Raw genomic sequence first — 21,172 nt, 5'->3', positions numbered from 1 at the left:
AATGATGGGGATATTCTTATATATGCATCTTGTTAATGTCGGTTACCAGGTGTTCACCATATGAATGATTTTTATCTCTATGTATGGGATGTGTATTGAAATATGAAATCTTGTGGTCTATTATTATGATTTGAAATATATAGGTTAAACCTATAACTCACCAATATTTTTGTTGACGTTTTAAGCATGTTTATTCTCAGGTGATTATTAAGAGTTCCGCTGTCGCATACTTAAATAAGGACGAGATTTGGAGTCCATGCTTGTATGATATTGTGTAAAAACTGCATTCAAGAAACTTATTTTGTTGTAACATATTTGTATTGTAAACCATTATGTAATGGTCGTGTGTAAACAGGATATTTTAGATTATCATTATTTGATAATCTACGTAAAGCTTTTTAAAACCTTTATCTATGAAATAAAGGTTATGGTTTGTTTTAAAAATGAATGCAGTCTTTGAAAATGACTCATATAGAGGTCAAAACCTCGCAACGAAATCAATTAATATGGAACGTTTTTAATCAATAAGAACGGGACATTTCAGTTGGTATCCGAGCGTTGGTCTTAGAGAACCAGAATTTTGCATTAGTGTATCTTATCGAGTTTGTTAGGATGCATTAGTGAGTCTGGACTTCGACCGTGTTTACTTGAAAAATGATTGCTTAACAAATTTTGTTGGAAACTATATATTTTTAACATGTGAATATTATGTGATATATTAATCTCTTAACGCGTTTGATATTATGTGATAGATGTCTACCTCTAGAACAAGTCCCATTGACTCACCTAATAATAATGAAGAGTCAAATGTAAATTGGAATGATTCATGGACTGATTCACAAGTTCCCGAAGAGGAACCGGAAGATGAGTCGGAACCGGAAGAAGAATCGGAACCGGAAGAAGAGTCGGAACCGGAAGAAGAAATAGAACCGGTGGGGGAAATAATAAAACGGTTAAGTAAAAGAAAATTCTCAACCAACTGACCAAGGTTAATTATGGTCAATGGTGTTTCCGCCAAGGAAGCAAAATATTGGGAGGATTACCAATTCTCCGATGAATCGGATTCCGACGAGAATTCCGATGATGTTATAGAAATTACCCCAACTGAATTTAAAAAGGCAAAAGAAAATAATAAGAGAAAGGGCATAAAAATAGAGAAATCTAATTCCAACCCCGATGAACTTTATATGTATCGTCAACCCCCGAAGTCCTTAAGTTGTAACAATGACCCGGGAACCTCTAAACCACCAGGTTTTTCTAAACCAATGTGGAAAACGACGGCTCGTATTAGGGGAACATCATATATCCCTAGAAACTTGGCAAAACGAACCAAAACCGAAGAAGAAGAAACAAGCGAGTCGGAATAAGATAGTTGTATTCGTGTGGTGTAATATATGTAATATAGTGTGCTTATGCTTTATGATATATGTAAAAATTGCTTGTATTAATAAGTATTTTTTTTTATGAATCTAACTCTTGTCTATTTTACAGTATAAAAATACAAAATGGATAGACAACCCAATATTTTAAGAGACCTACCCGGAGACATGATTGATGAAATGTTGTCTAGAGTTGGTCAGAATTCCTCGGCACAACTATTTAAGGCGAGATCAGTTTGTAAGACATTCGAAGAACGTTCCAATAATGCCTTGGTTTATAAAAGGCTTTAATTCGAAAGATGGGGGATATCACATTGGGAAATCCATAAGTTACGATGTGTTTACTTTGACGCATATATTGCGGGGAACCCAAATGCTATTTTACGCAATGGGTTAAGAAATTATTTTGACTCAATATATCCGAATATTGGACTTCGTGATTTAGAAAAAGCGGCTAACATGCAACATAAAGAAGCATGTTATGCTTACGTATTAGTAATGTTCGCTTCTCACCAAAGTGAGAACAAGAACATCGGGCTACAACTATTAAACAAAACGTTCCCACAAGTGACGGAGTCGGTAATTGGGGTAAGAAATGAGGTTTTTAGGTTATTACGAGACTGTTGGTCATTACGTAACCCTCGTCCCTTTGACGATGTTACAACACACTGTCTTATCAACGGCCATAACGGTTATGTTCCACAAGACCAAGGATGGGAAGTAGTCCTAGTAAAACCAGAATGCATGACTTGTTTCTCGACGTATGAATTACGTGTCTTTATTGCCTTTGCTGAACGACTTGTGTACTAGCTAGAATTATCTTCACAACTATCTTGTATCAAAGTTATTGTGTGCTATATTTCATGCTTTATGTAAAATAAGCGGTATTGTAAGTTTGTAAAATATTGTATAAAAGTTTGAACGCGAAATATTATTACAATCAGTTTTTCATATAGAATTGTAGTAGTTGAATTGTATATTAGCTACTAAGTATGAACTTAACGGGTAGGTACTACCCGAATTTAAACTTATAAAACGCTAATATGAAGAAAAAGCTTTTATAAATGAGTTCATATTATGCTACGAAATACTATTAACTACTCTTAATATTCTGTATGATTAACTTGTTCCATTTGACTATTTTGAAGGAAATGGCACCGACTACTCGACACACCGTGAATATGAATGAAGAGGAATTCCGTACTTTTCTAGCTTTAAACATAGCCGCAGTACAGGCTGCGCTACATACCAACAATAACCTTGGATCTGGCAGTACAGGAAATCGTGTAGGATGCACCTACAAAGAATTCACTGCCTGCAAACCTTTGGAATTTGATGGAACCGAAGGACCGATCGGATTGAAACGGTGGACCGAGAAGGTCGAATCGGTGTTTGCCATAAGTAAGTGTACTAAAGAGGACAAAGTGAAGTACGCTACGCATACCTTCACAGGTTCTGCATTAACATGGTGGAATACCTATCTAGAGCAAGTGGGACAAGATGATGCGTACGCACTACTGTGGTCAGCATTCAAGCACTTGATGAACGAGAAGTACCGTCCCAGAACTGAGGTCAATAAGCTCAAGACAGAACTTAGAGGGTTACGAACCCAAGGATTTGATATTACCACGTACGAAAGATGATTCACATAATTGTGCCTATTGTGTCTGGGAGCATTCGAAGATGAGGAAGAGAAGATCGACGCGTTTGTGAAAGGATTACCGGAAAGAATCCAAGAAGATATAAGTTCACACGAGCCCGCCACCATACAACAGGCATGTAGAATGGCTCACAAACTAGTGAACCAGATAGAAGAAAGAATTAAAGAACAGACTGCTGAAGAGGCCAATGTGAAGCAAGTCAAAAGAAAGTGGGAGGAAAACGGTGATAAGAATCACCAATACAACAACAACAGCAATTACAACAATAATCGCAACAATTATCCCAACAATCGCAACATCAATCGCAACTACAACAAATGGCCCAACAACAACAACAACAACAACAACAACAACAACAACAGCAACTACAACAATCATCCCAACAACAATAATAACCGCAACAACAACAACAATCAGAAACAGCTATGCCAAAGGTGTGAAAAGTATCACTCGGGGTTCTGCACCAAATTTTGCAACAAGTGTAAAAGAAATGGTCATAGTGCGGCAAAGTGTGAGGTCTACGGACTAGGGGTTAATAGAACGAAAGGAACAAATGGTGTCGGAACGAGTAATGGCGGAGCAAGTAGTGTCGGAGCAAGTTATGCCAATGTAGTTTGTTATAAATGTGGAAAACCGGGCCACATTATTAGAAATTGCCCGAACCAGGAGAACACGAATGGACAAGGCCGCGGAAGAGTTTTCAATATTAATACGGCAGAGGCACAGGAAGACCCGGAGCTTGTTACGGGTACGTTTCTTATTGACAATAAATCTGCTTACGTTTTATTTGATTCGGGTGCGGATATAAGCTATATGAGTAGAGATTTTTGTGCTAAATTAAGTTGTCCATTGACGCCTTTGGATAGTAAATTTTTACTCGAATTAGCAAATGGTAAATTAATTTCAGCAGATAATATATGTCGGAATCGAGAAATTAAACTGGTTAGCGAAACATTTAAGATTGATTTGATACCAGTAGAGTTAGGGAGTTTTGATGTGATAATTGGTATGGACTGGTTGAAAGAAGTGAAAGCAGAGATCGTTTGTTACAAAAATGCAATTCGCATTATACGAGAAAAAGGAAAACCCTTAATGGTGTACGGAGAAAAGGGCAACACGAAGCTACATATTGTTAGTAATTTGAAGGCACAAAAACTAATAAGAAAAGGTTGCTATGCTGTTCTAGCACACGTCGAGAAAGTACAAACTGAAGAAAAGAGCATCAATGATGTTCCCATTGCAAAAGAATTTCCCGATGTATTTCCGAAAGAATTACCGGGATTACCCCCACATCGATCCGTTGAATTTCAAATAGATCTTGTACCAGGAGCTGCACCAATAGCTCGTGCTCCTTACAGACTCGCACCCAGCGAGATGAAAGAACTGCAAAGCCAATTACAAGAACTTTTAGAGCGTGGTTTCATTCGACCAAGCACATCACCGTGGGGAGCTCCTGTTTTGTTTGTCAAGAAGAAAGATGGTACATTCAGGTTGTGTATCGACTACCGAGAGTTGAACAAACTTACCATCAAGAACCGCTACCCACTACTGAGAATCGACGACTTATTTGATCAACTACAAGGCTCATCTGCTTATTCAAAGATTGACTTACGTTCTGGGTATCATCAAATGCGGGTGAAAGGAGATGATATTCCAAAGACTGCTTTCAGAACACGTTACGGTCATTACGAGTTTATGGTCATGCCATTTGGTTTAACTAATACACCAGCTGTGTTCATGGACCTTATGAACCGAGTGTGTGGACCCTACCTTGACAAGTTTGTCATTGTTTTCATTGATGACATACTTATTTACTCAAAGAATGACCAAGAACACGGTGAACATTTGAGAAAGGTGTTAGAAGTATTGAGGAAGGAAGAATTGTACGCTAAATTTTCAAAGTGTGCATTTTGGTTGGAAGAAGTTCAATTCCTCGGTCACATAGTGAACAAAAAAGGTATTAAGGTGGATCCGGCAAAGATAGAAACAGTTGAAAAGTGGGAAACCCCGAAAACTCCGAAACACATACGCCAGTTTTTAGGACTAGCTGGTTACTACAGAAGGTTCATCCAAGACTTTTCCAGAATAGCAAAACCCTTGACTGCATTAACGCATAAAGGGAAGAAATTTGAATGGAATGATGAACAAGAAAAAGCGTTTCAGTTATTGAAGAAAAAGCTAACTACGGCACCTATATTGTCATTGCCTGAAGGGAATGATGATTTTGTGATTTATTGTGACGCATTAAAGCAAGGTCTCGGTTGTGTATTAATGCAACGAACGAAGGTGATTGCTTATGCGTCTAGACAATTGAAGATTCACGAACAAAATTATACGACGCAAGATTTGGAATTAGGCGCGGTTGTTTTAGCATTAAAGACTTGGAGGCACTACTTATATGGGGTCAAAAGTATTATATATACCGACCACAAAAGTCTTCAACACATACTTAATCAGAAACAACTGAATATGAGGCAGCGTAGGTGGATTGAATTATTGAATGATTATGACTTTGAGATTCGTTACCACCCGGGGAAGGCAAATGTGGTAGCCGATGCCTTGAGCAGGAAGGACAGAGAACCCATTCGAGTAAAATCTATGAATATAATGATTCATAATAACCTTACTACTCAAATAAAGGAGGCGCAACAAGGAGTTTTAAAAGAGGGAAATTTAAAGGATGAAATACCCAAAGGATCGGAGAAACATCTTAATATTCGGGAAGACGAAACCCGGTATAGGGCTGAAAGAATTTGGGTACCAAAATTTGGAGATATGAGAGAAATGGTACTTAGAGAAGCTCATAAAACCAGATACTCAATACATCCTGGAACGGGGAAGATGTACAAGGATCTCAGGAAATATTTTTGGTGGCCGGGTATGAAAGCCGATGTTGCTAAATACGTAGGAGAATGTTTGACGTGTTCTAAGGTCAAAGCTGAGCATCAGAAACCATCAGGTCTACTTCAACAACCCGAAATCCTGGAATGGAAATGGGAAAACATTACCATGAATTTCATCACTAAATTGCCAAGGACTGTAAGTGGTTTTGATACTATTTGGGTAATAGTTGATCGTCTCACCAAATCAGCACATTTCCTGCCAATAAGAGAAGATGACAAGATGGAGAAGTTAGCACGACTGTATTTGAAGGAAGTCATCTCCAGACATGGAATACCAATCTCTATTATCTCTGATAGGGATGGCAGATTTATTTCAAGATTCTGGCAGACATTACAGCAAGCATTAGGAACTCGTCTAGACATGAGTACTGCCTATCATCCACAAACTGATGGGCAGAGTGAAAGGACGATACAAACGCTTGAAGACATGCTACGAGCATGTGTTATTGATTTCGGAAACAGTTGGGATCGACATCTACCGTTAGCAGAATTTTCCTACAACAACAGCTACCATTCAAGCATTGAGATGGCGCCGTTTGAAGCACTTTATGGTAGAAAGTACAGGTCTCCAATTTGTTGGAGTGAAGTGGGGGATAGACAGATTACGGGTCCGGAGATTATACAAGAAACTACCGAGAAGATCATTCAAATTCAACAACGGTTGAAAACCGCCCAAAGTCGACAAAAGAGCTACGCTGACATTAAAAGAAAAGATATAGAATTTGAAATTGGAGAGATGGTCATGCTTAAAGTTGCACCTTGGAAAGGCGTTGTTCGATTTAGTAAACGAGGAAAATTAAATCCAAGGTATATTGGACCATTCAAGATTATTGATCGTGTCGGACCAGTAGCTTACCGACTTGAGTTACCTCAACAACTCGCGGCTGTACATAACACTTTCCACGTCTCGAATTTGAAGAAATGTTTTGCTAAAGAAGATCTCACTATTCCGTTAGATGAAATCCAAATCAACGAAAAACTCCAATTCATCGAAGAACCCGTCGAAATAATGGATCGTGAGGTTAAAAGACTTAAGCAAAACAAGATACCAATTGTTAAGGTTTGATGGAATGCTCGTAGAGGACCCGAGTTCACCTGGGAGCGTGAAGATCAGATGAAGAAGAAATACCCGCATCTATTTCCAGAAGATTCGTCAACACCTTCAACAGCATAAAATTTCGGGACGAAATTTATTTAACGGGTAGGTACTGTAGTGACCCGAACTTTTCCATGTTTATATATATTAATTGAGATTGATATTTACATGATTAAATGTTTCCAAATGTTAAGCAATCAAACTTGTTAAGACTTGATTAATTGAAATATGTTTCATATAGACAATTGACCACCCAAGTTGACCGGCGATTCACGAACGTTAAAACTTGTAAAAATGACATGACGATATATATATGGGTATACATATGGTTAACATGAGATTATGATAAGTAAGTATCTCCATAAGTATATTAACAATGAGTTATATACATATAAACAAGACTACTAACTTAAGGATTTCGAAACGAGACATATATGTAACGATTATCGTTGTAACGACATTTAAATGTATATATATCATATTAAGATATATTAATATATCATAATATCATGATAATATAATAATTTAACATCTCATTAGATATAATAAACAATGGGTTAACAACATTAATTGAGATCGTTAACTTAAAGGTTTCAAAACAACACTTACATGTAACGACTAACGATGACTTAACGACTCAGTTAAAATGTATATACATGTAGTGTATTTAGATGTATTAAAATACTTTTGGAAGACTTCAAGACATATATCAAAACACTCATACTTAACAAAAATGGTTACAGTTACTTTTCCATTCTTTTCTTTCATCAAGAATTCTAGTCGTATTCTTACCCGTATTATACACAGCTTCAAAACGTACTTACTATGAGTATATACCAATAGGAACTAGCATGGGATTCCACTCTTGATTATGTCATGTATGACTAATCAATTTTAACTTCTACCATGAGCTAGTCAACTAACTAGAACTCCTTTTAACCCCACTCACCACTCACCAATTACCACTCATCATTCACTCCATTTCACTTCCAATTCTCTTTCTAATTCTCTCTCAACACACACACATACTATTATGAACGTATTTTTCCAGTAGTTAATCATCATATTCATCAAAAATCACTTCAAGAATCAAGCTATAATCATCATAGGAAGAACACTTCAAAAATCCCTTCAAGTTTACTAATTTACTTCCAAGCTTTCTAATCCATTCCAAGTAATCATCTAAGATCAAGAAACCTTTGTTATATACAGTAGGTTATCTTTCTTATTCAAGGTAATATTCATATTCAAACTTTGATTCAATTTCTATAACTATAAACTATCTTAATTCGAGTAAAAATCTTACTTGAACTTGTTTTTGTGTCATGATCCTACTTCAAGAACTTTCAAGCCATTCAAGATCCTTTGAAGCTAGATCATTTCTTGTCACTTCCAGTAGGTTTACCTACTAAACTTGAGGTAGTAATGATGTTCATAACATCATTCGATTCATATATATAAAACAATCTTATTCGAAGGTTTAAACTCGTAATCACTAGAACATAGTTTAGTTAATTCTAAACTTGTTCGCAAACAAAAGTTAATCCTTCTAACTTGACTTTTAAAATTAACTACACACATGTTCTATATCTATATGATATGCTAACTTAATGATTTAAAACCTGGAAACACGAAAAACACCGTAAAACCGGATTTACGCCGTCGTAGTAACACCGCGGGCTGTTTTGGGTTAGTTAATTAAAAACTATGATAAACTTTGATTTAAAAGTTGTTATTCTGAGAAAATGATTTTTATTATGAACATGAAACTATATCCAAAAATTATGGTTAAACTCAAAGTGGAAGTATGTTTTCTAAAATGGTCATCTAGACGTCGTTCTTTCGACTGAAATGACTACCTTTACAAAAACGACTTGTAACTTATTTTTCCGACTATAAACCTATACTTTTTCTGTTTAGATTCATAAAATAGAGTTCAATATGAAACCATAGCAATTTGATTCACTCAAAACGGATTTAAAATGAAGAAGTTATGGGTAAAACAAGATTGGATAATTTTTCTCATTTTAGCTACGTGAAAATTGGTAACAAATCTATTCCAACCATAACTTAATCAACTTGTATTGTATATTATGTAATCTTGAGATACCATAGACACGTATACAATGTTTCGACCTATCATGTCGACACATCTATATATATTTCGGAACAACCATAGACACTCTATATGTGAATGTTGGAGTTAGCTATACAGGGTTGAGGTTGATTCCAAAATATATATAGTTTGAGTTGTGATCAATACTGAGATACGTATACACTGGGTCGTGGATTGATTCAAGATAATATTTATCGATTTATTTCTGTACATCTAACTGTGGACAACTAGTTGTAGATTACTAACGAGGACAGGTGACTTAATAAACTTAAAACATCAAAATATATTAAAAGTGTTGTAAATATATTTTAAACATACTTTGATATATATGTATATATTGTTATAGGTTCGTGAATCAACCAGTGGCCAAGTCTTACTTCCCGACGAAGTAAAAATCTGTGAAAGTGAGTTATAGTCCCACTTTTAAAATCTAATATTTTTGGGATGAGAATACATGCAGGTTTTATAAATGATTTACAAAATAGACACAAGTACGTGAAACTACATTCTATGGTTGAATTATCGAAATCGAATATGCCCCTTTTTATTAAGTCTGGTAATCTAAGAATTAGGGAACAGACACCCTAATTGACGCGAATCCTAAAGATAGATCTATTGGGCCTAACAAACCCCATCCAAAATACCGGATGCTTTAGTACTTCGAAATTTATATCATATCCGAAGGGTGTCCCGGAATGATGGGGATATTCTTATATATGCATCTTGTTAATGTCGGTTACCAGGTGTTCACCATATGAATGATTTTTATCTCTATGTATGGGATGTGTATTGAAATATGAAATCTTGTGGTCTATTATTATGATTTGAAATATATAGGTTAAACCTATAACTCACCAACATTTTTGTTGACGTTTTAAGCATGTTTATTCTCAGGTGATTATTAAGAGCTTCCGCTGTCGCATACTTAAATAAGGACGAGATTTGGAGTCCATGCTTGTTTGATATTGTGTAAAAACTGCATTCAAGAAACTTATTTTGTTGTAACATATTTGTATTGTAAACCATTATGTAATGGTCGTGTGTAAACAGGATATTTTAGATTATCATTATTTGATAATCTACGTAAAGCTTTTTAAAACCTTTATCTATGAAATAAAGGTTATGGTTTGTTTTAAAAATGAATGCAGTCTTTGAAAACGTCTCATATAGAGGTCAAAACCTCGCAACGAAATCAATTAATATGGAACGTTTTTAATCAATAAGAACGGGACATTTCACTCGTCTAGACATGAGTACTGCCTATCATCCACAAACTGATGGGCAGAGCGAAAGGACGATACAAACGCTTGAAGACATGCTACGAGCATGTGTTATTGATTTCGAAAATAGTTGGGATCGACACCTACCGTTAGCAGAATTTTCCTACAACAACAGTTATCATTCTAGTATTGAGATGGCGCCGTTTGAGGCACTTTATGGCAGAAAGTGTAGGTCTCCAATTTGTTGGAATGAAGTGGGGGATAGACAGATTACGGGTCCGTAGATAATACAAGAAACTACCGAGAAAATCATCCAAATTCAACAACGATTGAAAACCTCCCAGAGTCGACAAAAGAGCTACGCAGACAGTAAAAGAAAAGATATAGAGTTTGAAATTGGAGAAATGGTCATGTTTAAGGTTTCACCTTGGAAAGGCGTTGTTCGATTTGGTAAACGGGGGAAACTAAATCCAAGGTACATTGGACCATTCAAGATTATAGATCGTGTCGGATCAGTAGCTTACCAACTGGAGCTACCTCAACAACTCGCGGCTGTACATAACACTTTCCACGTCTCGAATTTGAAGAAATGTTTTGCTAAAGAAGATCTCACTATTTCGTTGGACGAAATCCAAATCAATGAAAAACTTCAATTCATTGAAGAACCCGTCGAAATAATGGATCGTGAGGTTAAGAGACTTAAGCAAAACAAGATACCGATTGTTAAGGTTCGATGGAATTCTCGTAGAAGACCCGAGTTCACCTGGGAGTGTGAAGATCAGATGAAGAAGAAATACCAGCATCTATTTCCAGAAGATTCGTCAACACCTTCAACAGCTTAAAATTTCGGGACGAAATTTATTTAACGAGTAGGTACTGTAGTGACCCGAACTTTTCCATGTTTATATATATTAATTGAGATTGATATTTACATGACTAAATGTTTCCAACGTGTTAAGCAATCAAACTTGTTAAGACTTGATTAATTGAAATAGGTTTCATATAGACAATTGACCACCCAAGTTGACCGGTGATTCACGAACGTTAAAACTTGTAAAAACTATATGATGACATATATATGATTATATATATAGTTAACATGATATTATGATAAGTAAGTATCTCATTAGGTATTTTAACAATGAGTTATATACATAAAATTGAGTTTATTGAATTAAGAAACTCGAAACGATATATATAACGATTATCGTTATAAAGTCTTACTAAATACATATGAATCATATTAAGATATTGATACACTATGTTTAATCATGATAAATGATAAGTAAACAAGTCATTAAGTGTATTAACAATGAACTACATATGTAAAAATAAGACTACTAACTTAATGATTTCGAAACGAGACATATATGTAACGATTATCATTGTAACAACATTTAACTGTATATATATCATACTAAGATATATTAATATATCATAATATCATGATAATGTAATAATTTAACATCTCTTTAGATATAATAAACAATGGGTTAACAACATTTAACAAGATCGTTAACCTAAAGGTTTCAAAACAACATTTACATCTAACGACTAACGATGACTTAACGATTCAGTTAAAATGTATATACATGTAGTGTTTTATTATGTATTCATACACTTTTGAAAGACTTCAATACACTTATCAAAATACTTCTACTTAACAAAAATGCTTACAATTACATCCTCGTTCAGTTTCATCAACAATTCTACTCGTATGCACCCGTATTCATACTCGTACAATACACAGCTTTTAGACGTATGTACTATTGGTATATACACTCCAATGATCAGATTTTAGTAGCCCATGTGAGTCACCTAACACATGTGGGAACCATCATTTGGCAACTAGCATGAAATATCTCATAAAATTACAAAAATATGAGTAATCATTCATGACTTATTTACATGAAAACAAAATTACACATCCTTTATATCTAATCCATATACCAACGACTAAAAACACTTACAAACACTTTCATTCTTCAATTTTCTTCATCTAAGTAATCTCTCTCAAATTCTATCTTCAAGTTCTAAGTGTTCTTCATAAATTCTATAAGTTCTAGTTTCATAAAATCAAGAATACTTCCAAGTTTGCTAACTTACTTCCAATCTTGTAAAGTGATCATCCAACCTCAAGAAATCTTTCTTATTTAAAGTAAGATATCTTTCTAATACAAGGTAATACTCATATTCAAAATTTGATTCAATTTCTATAACTATAACAATCTTATTTCGAGTGATGATCTTACTTGAATTTGTTTTCGTGTCATGATTTTGCTTCAAGAACTTTCAAGCCATCCAAGGATCCTTTCAAGCTAGATCCTTTTGTATCTTTTCCAGTAGGTTTATCCACAAAACTTGAGGTAGTAATGATGTTCTTAACATCATTCGATTCATACATATAAAGCTGTCTTATTCGAAGGTTTAAACTTGAAATCACTAGAACATAGTTTAGTTAATTCTAAACTTGTTCGCAAACAAAAGTTAATCCTTCTAACTTGACTTTCAAAATCAACTAAACACATGTTCTATATCTATATTATATGCTAACTTAATGATTTAAAACCGAAAAACACAAAAAACACCGTAAAACTGGATATACACCGTTGTAGTAACACCGCGGGCTGTTTTGGGTTAGTTAATTAAAAACTATGATAAACTTTGATTTAAAAGTTGTTCTTTTGGGAAAATGATTTTTCTTATGAACATGAAACTATATCCAACAATCATGGTTAAACTCAAAGTGGAAGTATGTTTTCCAAAATGGTCATCTAGACGTCGTTCTTTCGACTGAAATGACTACCTTTACAAAAACGACTTGTAACCTGTAATTTTGACAATAAACCTATACTTTTTCTGTTTAGATTCATAAAATAGAGTTCAATATGAAACCATAGCAATTTTATTCACTTAAAACGGATTTAAAACGAAGAAGTTATAGGTAAAACAAGATTGGATATTTTTTTGATTGTTGTAGCTACGGGAAATATTGTAACAATTCTATACAAATCATATCCTAGCTAACTTATATTGTATTATATATGTATTCTAATATATTATGTAATCTTGGGATACCATAGACGCGTATGCAAATGTTTTGACATATCATATCGACCCATCTATATATATTATTTGGAACAACCATAGACACTCTATATGCAGTAATGTTGGAGTTAACTATACAGGGTTGAGGTTGGTTCCAAAAATATATATAGTTTGAGTTGTGATCTAGCCAGAGACGTGTATACACTGGGTCATGGATTGATTCAAGATAATATATGTCGATTTATTTCTGTACATCTAATTATGGACAACTAGTTGTAGGTTACTAACAAGGACAGGTAACTTAATAAACTTAAAACAGTAAAACGTATTAAAAATATTGTAAATATATTTTGAACATACTTTGATATATATGTACATATATGTTATACGTTCTTGAATCGACCAGTGGCCAAGTCTTACTTTCCGACGAAGTAAAAATCTGTGAAAGTGAGTTATAGTCCCACTTTTAAAATCTAATATTTTTGGGATGAGAATACATGCAGGCTTTATAAATGATTTATAAAATAGACACAAGTACGTGAAACTACATTCTATGATTGAATTATCGAAATCGAATATGCCCCTTTTTATTAAGTCTGGTAATCTAACAATTAAGGAACATACACCCTAATTGACGCGAATCCTAAAGATAGATCTATTGAGCCTAACAAACCCCATCCAAAGTACCGGATGCTTTAGTACTTCGAAATTTATATCATATCCGAAGGGTGTCCCGGAATGATGGGGATATTCTTATATATGCATCTTGTTAATGTCGGTTACCAGGTGTTCACCATATGAATGATTTTTATCTCTATGTATGGGATGTGTATTGAAATATGAAATCTTGTGGTCTATTGTTACGATTTGATATATAGGTTAAACCTATAACTCACCAACATTTTTGTTGACGTTTAAAGCATGTTTATTCTCAGGTGAATACTAAGAGCTTCCGCTGTTGCATATTAAAATAAGGACAAGATTTGGAGTCCATGTTTGTATGATATTGTGTAAAAACTGCATTCAAGAAACATATGTTGATGTAATATATTTCTATTGTAAACCATTATGTAATGGTCGTGTGTAAACAATATATTTTAGATTATCATTATTTGATAATCTACGTAATGTTTTTAAAACATTTATTGATAAAATAAAGGTTATGGTTGTTTTAAAAATGAATGCAGTCTTTGAAAAACATCTCATATAGAGGTCAAAACCTCGCAACAAAATCAATTAATATGGAACGTTTATAATCAATATGAACGGGACATTTCAGTATGAGACCAAGTGTGAAGTTGAAAATCACAGGAGTGAGGGAATGAAACTGTCGTTGCGGGTGCTCTCGTGATGTAAATATGGTTGGTGTGAAAGTCGTGTAGTACTGTTGAGTGAGTGCGAGTTTGATATTGAAAGGACCCGTTCATATACATTATAAACGATTCACAATAGTTGATTACATCACGAGGTATTTGACCTCTATATGATACATTTTACAAACATTGCATTTGTTTTTAAAAGACAAACTTTCTTTACATCGAAAATTGACAGGCATGCATACCATTTCATAATATCCACTATCCAACTATAACTTGACTTAATAATAATAATCTTTAATGAACTCAATGACTTGAATGCAACGTTCTTCAAAATATGCCATGAAAGACTCCAATTAATATCTTTAAAATGAGCAAATGCACAGCGAAAGATTTCTTTAATACCTGGGAATAAACATGCTTTAAAGTGTCAACCAAAAGGTTGGTGAGTTCATTAGTTTATCATAATCATTCATTTTCATCATTTTAATAGACCACAAGAATTTCATTTCCAGTTCTCATAAATATACGTCCCATGCATAGAGACAAAAATCATTCATATGGATTGAACACCTGGTAACCGACATTCACAATATGCATATAAGAATATCCCCATCATTCCGAGATCCTCCTTCGGACATGATATAAATTTCGAAGTACTAAAGCATCCGGTACTTTGGATGGGGCTTGTTGGGCCCAATAGATCTATCTTTAGGATTCGCGTCAATTAGGGTGTCTGTTCCCTAATTCTTAGATTACCAGACTTAATAAAAAGGGGCATATTCGATTTCGATAATTCAACCATAGAATGTAGTTTCACGTACTTGTGTCTATTTTGTAAAACATTTATAAATATTGCGCATGTATTCTCAGCCCAAAAATATAAAGGGTAAAAAGGCAAATGAAACTCACCATACTGTATTTCGTAGTGAAAATACATATAACGTCATTGAACTAGTGCAAGGTTGACCTCGAATTCACGAACCTAAATTAATTATATATAATTATATGTTGGTCAATATTTGTCTAACAATTAGGTTAGGTCATAGTGTACCACAATCCTAATGCTCGAGACTAATATGCAAAAGTCAACAAAAGTCAGTTTGACTCAAAATGATTTCCAAAATTTATACATGATTATAATATATTTTAAATATCGTCGTTTTATATTTTTAAATATTTTTAAAAGATTTATTAGAGTAAATAATATAATTCATTTATTAATAAATAAAATTTTATATTAAAATTTATATAATAAAATATACTTTTATATATATTAAGTAATAAAATTTATAGGGTTCATTTAATATCATAAAGATAATATGATAGGTATTATTAAAGTAATTTATTACACGTAGTAAAATATGTTTGTATTACATATTTATTTGATAAAATAATATCTATAATGTTAGTAAGTAAAAGTTGTATTATTTTGTAATAATAATTATTATTATAAAAATATCAATATTTATAATTACTAAGATGATATTATGATAAAACGATAATTCTAATTATGATAACTTTAATATTTACGATAATTTTTAATATTATCTTTAAAATAATAATTCTATTTAAAATGATAATAAAAATGATATTTTATAGTAACAATGACATTTCTATTAAAATGATAATTTTTGTTAAAATGATAATTTTTGTTAAAATGATAGTTTTGATACTAACGATACTTTTAATAATAATAGTAATGATAAAAATAATAAGAACGATAATTTTATCTAAATCAATATCTTATAATATTTTAATTTTTTCATGATACTCTTACTCATTATTTCCTAATCGTTTCGTTTAATAGCTTTTAATCGTCTTTTATATCGTGTTCATAATAATGATAATAATAGTAATCAAAATAATTAGGTGTTACTAATATTAGTTTTAATTACAATAATACTAATAATGATAATTACTATGACATTATTAACGATAATGATAATATAATAATAATAATAACAATAACCATTTTTAAATAATGATATATATATTAATAATGATAATAATGATAATGATAATAATAATAATAATAATAATTAGATAATAATAATAATTAGATAATAATAATAATAATAATACTAATTATAACTTTAATGATAATAACGATAGTAATAATAATAAAAATAACAATTTTTAATGATAAATCCTTTTATTGATAAAGATAATAATAATAATAATAATAATAATAATAATAATAATAATAATAATAATAATAATAATAATAATAATAATAATAATAATAATAATAATAATAATAATAATAATAATAAGATAAAACTAGAACGACGATAATAACGACGATAATAATAATCATATTTAACGGGTAGGTACTGTAGTGACCCGAACTTTTCCATGTTTATATATATTAATTGAGATTGATATTTACATGATTAAATGTTTCCAAAATGTTAAGCAATCAAACTTGTTAAGACTTGATTAATTGAAATATGTTTCATATAGACAATTGACCACCCAAGTTGACCGGCGATTCACGAACGTTAAAACTTGTAAAAATGACATGACGATATATATATGGGTATACATATGGTTAACATGAGATTATGATAAGTAAGTATCTCCATAAGTATATTAACAATGAGTTATATACATATAAACAAGACTACTAACTTAAGGATTTCGAAACGAGACATATATGTAACGATTATCGTTGTAACGACATTTAAATGTATATATATCATATTAAGATATATTAATATATCATAATATCATGATAATATAATAATTTAACATCTCATTAGATATAATAAACAATGGGTTAACAACATTAATTGAGATCGTTAACTTAAAGGTTTCAAAACAACACTTACATGTAACGACTAACGATGACTTAACGACTCAGTTAAAATGTATATACATGTAGTGTATTTAGATGTATTAAAATACTTTTGGAAGACTTCAAGACATATATCAAAACACTCATACTTAACAAAAATGGTTACAGTTACTTTTCCATTCTTTTCTTTCATCAAGAATTCTAGTCGTATTCTTACCCGTATTATACACAGCTTCAAAACGTACTTACTATGAGTATATACCAATAGGAACTAGCATGGGATTCCACTCTTGATTATGTCATGTATGACTAATCAATTTTAACTTCTACCATGAGCTAGTCAACTAACTAGAACTCCTTTTAACCCCACTCACCACTCACCAATTACCACTCATCATTCACTCCATTTCACTTCCAATTCTCTTTCTAATTCTCTCTCAACACACACACACACTATTATGAACGTATTTTTCCAGTAGTTAATCATCATATTCATCAAAAATCACTTCAAGAATCAAGCTATAATCATCATAGGAAGAACACTTCAAAAATCCCTTCAAGTTTACTAATTTACTTCCAAGCTTTCTAATCCATTCCAAGTAATCATCTAAGATCAAGAAACCTTTGTTATATACAGTAGGTTATCTTTCTTATTCAAGGTAATATTCATATTCAAACTTTGATTCAATTTCTATAACTATAAACTATCTTAATTCGAGTAAAAATCTTACTTGAACTTGTTTTTGTGTCATGATCCTACTTCAAGAACTTTCAAGCCATTCAAGATCCTTTGAAGCTAGATCATTTCTTGTCACTTCCAGTAGGTTTACCTACTAAACTTGAGGTAGTAATGATGTTCATAACATCATTCGATTCATATATATAAAACAATCTTATTCGAAGGTTTAAACTCGTAATCACTAGAACATAGTTTAGTTAATTCTAAACTTGTTCGCAAACAAAAGTTAATCCTTCTAACTTGACTTTTAAAATTAACTACACACATGTTCTATATCTATATGATATGCTAACTTAATGATTTAAAACCTGGAAACACGAAAAACACCGTAAAACCGGATTTACGCCGTCGTAGTAACACCGCGGGCTGTTTTGGGTTAGTTAATTAAAAACTATGATAAACTTTGATTTAAAAGTTGTTATTCTGAGAAAATGATTTTTATTATGAACATGAAACTATATCCAAAAATTATGGTTAAACTCAAAGTGGAAGTATGTTTTCTAAAATGGTCATCTAGACGTCGTTCTTTCGACTGAAATGACTACCTTTACAAAAACGACTTGTAACTTATTTTTCCGACTATAAACCTATACTTTTTCTGTTTAGATTCATAAAATAGAGTTCAATATGAAACCATAGCAATTTGATTCACTCAAAACGGATTTAAAATGAAGAAGTTATGGGTAAAACAAGATTGGATAATTTTTCTCATTTTAGCTACGTGAAAATTGGTAACAAATCTATTCCAACCATAACTTAATCAACTTGTATTGTATATTATGTAATCTTGAGATACCATAGACACGTATACAATGTTTCGACCTATCATGTCGACACATCTATATATATTTCGGAACAACCATAGACACTCTATATGTGAATGTTGGAGTTAGCTATACAGGGTTGAGGTTGATTCCAAAATATATATAGTTTGAGTTGTGATCAATACTGAGATACGTATACACTGGGTCGTGGATTGATTCAAGATAATATTTATCGATTTATTTCTGTACATCTAACTGTGGACAACTAGTTGTAGATTACTAACGAGGACAGGTGACTTAATAAACTTAAAACATCAAAATATATTAAAAGTGTTGTAAATATATTTTAAACATACTTTGATATATATGTATATATTGTTATAGGTTCGTGAATCAACCAGTGGCCAAGTCTTACTTCCCGACGAAGTAAAAATCTGTGAAAGTGAGTTATAGTCCCACTTTTAAAATCTAATATTTTTGGGATGAGAATACATGCAGGTTTTATAAATGATTTACAAAATAGACACAAGTACGTGAAACTACATTCTATGGTTGAATTATCGAAATCGAATATGCCCCTTTTTATTAAGTCTGGTAATCTAAGAATTAGGGAACAGACACCCTAATTGACGCGAATCCTAAAGATAGATCTATTGGGCCTAACAAACCCCATCCAAAATACCGGATGCTTTAGTACTTCGAAATTTATATCATATCCGAAGGGTGTCCCGGAATGATGGGGATATTCTTATATATGCATCTTGTTAATGTCGGTTACCAGGTGTTCACCATATGAATGATTTTTATCTCTATGTATGGGATGTGTATTGAAATATGAAATCTTGTGGTCTATTATTATGATTTGAAATATATAGGTTAAACCTATAACTCACCAACATTTTTGTTGACGTTTTAAGCATGTTTATTCTCAGGTGATTATTAAGAGCTTCCGCTGTCGCATACTTAAATAAGGACGAGATTTGGAGTCCATGCTTGTTTGATATTGTGTAAAAACTGCATTCAAGAAACTTATTTTGTTGTAACATATTTGTATTGTAAACCATTATGTAATGGTCGTGTGTAAACAGGATATTTTAGATTATCATTATTTGATAATCTACGTAAAGCTTTTTAAAACCTTTATCTATGAAATAAAGGTTATGGTTTGTTTTAAAAATGAATGCAGTCTTTGAAAACGTCTCATATAGAGGTCAAAACCTCGCAACGAAATCAATTAATATGGAACGTTTTTAATCAATAAGAACGGGACATTTCACTCGTCTAGACATGAGTACTGCCTATCATCCACAAACTGATGGGCAGAGCGAAAGGACGATACAAACGCTTGAAGACATGCTACGAGCATGTGTTATTGATTTCGAAAATAGTTGGGATCGACACCTACCGTTAGCAGAATTTTCCTACAACAACAGTTATCATTCTAGTATTGAGATGGCGCCGTTTGAGGCACTTTATGGCAGAAAGTGTAGGTCTCCAATTTGTTGGAATGAAGTGCGGGATAGACAGATTACGGGTCCGTAGATAATACAAGAAACTACCGAGAAAATCATCCAAATTCAACAACGATTGAAAACCTCCCAGAGTCGACAAAAGAGCTACGCAGACAGTAAAAGAAAAGATATAGAGTTTGAAATTGGAGAAATGGTCATGTTTAAGGTTTCACCTTGGAAAGGCGTTGTTCGATTTGGTAAACGGGGGAAACTAAATCCAAGGTACATTGGACCATTCAAGATTATAGATCGTGTCGGATCAGTAGCTTACCAACTGGAGCTACCTCAACAACTCGCGGCTGTACATAACACTTTCCACGTCTCGAATTTGAAGAAATGTTTTGCTAAAGAAGATCTCACTATTTCGTTGGACGAAATCCAAATCAATGAAAAACTTCAATTCATTGAAGAACCCGTCGAAATAATGGATCGTGAGGTTAAGAGACTTAAGCAAAACAAGATACCGATTGTTAAGGTTCGATGGAATTCTCGTAGAAGACCCGAGTTCACCTGGGAGTGTGAAGATCAGATGAAGAAGAAATACCAGCATCTATTTCCAGAAGATTCGTCAACACCTTCAACAGCTTAAAATTTCGGGACGAAATTTATTTAACGAGTA

This window comes from Rutidosis leptorrhynchoides, chromosome 9, assembly GCF_046630445.1.
Source record: "Rutidosis leptorrhynchoides isolate AG116_Rl617_1_P2 chromosome 9, CSIRO_AGI_Rlap_v1, whole genome shotgun sequence".
Classification (NCBI taxonomy): Eukaryota; Viridiplantae; Streptophyta; class Magnoliopsida; order Asterales; family Asteraceae; genus Rutidosis; species Rutidosis leptorrhynchoides.
The sequence above is the reverse complement of the archived record's forward strand: the minus strand, read 5'-3'. Positions refer to the sequence as shown.